General features: G+C 39.3%; 1 pseudogene; it reads right to left on the bottom strand.

The window, feature by feature from the left end:
* Positions 1-797: 797 nt before the first annotated feature.
* Positions 798-1,580, bottom strand: LOC127923324 (retinal homeobox protein Rx2-like; annotated as a pseudogene).
* Between the last annotated feature and the right edge of the window lie 537 nt (positions 1,581-2,117).

Raw genomic sequence — 2,117 nt, 5'->3', positions numbered from 1 at the left:
ACAAAGCTTATATTCGGTGTAAACAATCTTTAATCAATGCCAATATGATAACATTTCACATGATCACTAGTACTGACTTTTCAATATGGTAGCACCTCTGAATTATTCGTAAAAAAAACATAAGTTCATTTTATTTCACATCCAGAAAGAATGTACAGTGTACAAATATGCAAATATAAATAAGTGATAAGAAAAAAAAACTTAATTGAGACAATGAGCCTTTTAGATACACAGAACACAACCTAAATGGCACCCTATTCCCTATATAGTGCACTACTTTTAACCAGAGTCCTATGGCCAATGGTACCCTATTCCCTATATAGTGCACTACTTTTAACCAGAGTCCTATGGCCAATGGTACCCTATTCCCTCTATAATGTATTACTTTTGACCATCTCTCTTTATCTGACTTAAATAAATAAAGGTGAAATCAAATTAACAAAAAAATGTACAAACTATACAGAATGTCTTTGTTCTGAAGTTCACCATCCCTTTTACAGAATATCTTTGTTTTGATTTCCTGCTGAAGTAATCATCCTTTATAGAATGTCTTTGTTTTGATTACCTGCTGAAGTAATCATCCTTTATAGAATGTCTTTGTTTTGATTACCTGCTGAAGTAATCATCCTTTATAGAATGTCTTTGTTTTAATAATGTTGAAGTTTAGCATCCTTATTAGAATGTCTTTGCTTTGATTACCTGCTGAAGTAATCATCCTTTATAGAATGTCTTGTTTTGATTACCTGCTGAAGTAATCATCCTTTATAGAATGTCTTTGTTTTGATTACCTGCTGAAGTAATCATCCTTTATAGAATGTCTTTGTTTTGATTACCTGCTGAAGTAATCATCCTTTATAGAATGTCTTTGTTTTGATTACCTGCTGAAGTAATCATCCTTTATAGAATGTCTTTGTTTTGATTACCTGCTGAAGTAATCATCCTTTATAGAATGTCTTTGTTTTGATTACCTGCTGAAGTAATCATCCTTTATAGAATGTATTTGTTTTGATCATGTTGAAGTTGACTATCGTTAACATAATATCTTTGTTGTGATCACCTGTTGTGGTTGACCATCCTTAAATGAATGTCAGGCTTCCAGGTTTTATCCATGGAATGGATGTGCTCCTTAGCCTTCAACCTCAGTGCTGCGATGCTGGAACCATGTTCCAGGTCCTTAGCAGAGGGTACTTATCATTGAAGCTGCAGAGGCACTGGTAGAGTGGCGGGGCCACAGTCTGCACTCCCTGCATGCCATGTCCTGGGGGACTGTCGAGGAAGCTGTAGCTGTGGCTGTGGCTGTGGCTGTGAGAGTGGGTGTGGCTGGGGTAGGCATGCTGAAAGTGAGGGCCCTGCCCTGGGCCTGCATATCCGGGGATAGTGTGCATCGGGTTGCCACTGGACATGGGCGATGCCAGCCAGGGATCCAGGGGTAATGGGTTGGACATGAGCCCCACATTGGAGGGCGACCGGTTGAAAGACAACATGGGGGAGTGGTGGAGCTTTGTTGAGTTGGAGTCCATCTTCTCCTGACGTCTCCACTTAGCCCGACGGTTCTGGAACCACACCTGGACACGGACAGAGAGGATACCGTAGTATTAGTCTACAGTAGTCACTCAGCAGTGCACACTACATCAATGCAGTGCACACTACATCACCATAATGGTAGTAATAACAGTATTTGTAGATTTTGTTGTTGTTGTTTTGCTTAAAACATTTTTTTTTAAATGACCTGGACTAAATTATTCAGAATTCAAATTAATTTGGTTAGAGGCTGTGTAATTCTGTGTAATTTGGTTAGAGGCTGTGTAATTCGGTTAGAGGCTGTGTAAGAGGCTGTGTAACTCTGTGTAATTTGGTTAGAGGCTATGTAATTCGGTTAGAGGCTGTGTAAGAGGCTGTGTAATTCTGTGTAATTTGGTTCGAGGCTGTGTAAGAGGGTGTGTAATTCAGTTAGAGGCTGTGTAAGAGGCTGTGTAATTCTGTGTAATTTGGTTAGAGGCTGTGTAAGAGGCTGTGTAATTTGGTTAGAGGCTGTGTAAGAGCCTGTGTAATTCTGTGTAATTTGGTTAGAGGCTGTGTAATTTAGTTAGAGGCTGTGTAATTCTGTGTAATTTGGT

This window comes from Oncorhynchus keta, unplaced genomic scaffold (genome assembly GCF_023373465.1).
Source record: "Oncorhynchus keta strain PuntledgeMale-10-30-2019 unplaced genomic scaffold, Oket_V2 Un_contig_29337_pilon_pilon, whole genome shotgun sequence".
Classification (NCBI taxonomy): Eukaryota; Metazoa; Chordata; class Actinopteri; order Salmoniformes; family Salmonidae; genus Oncorhynchus; species Oncorhynchus keta.
This window is presented reverse-complemented; position numbering and strand designations above follow the sequence as displayed.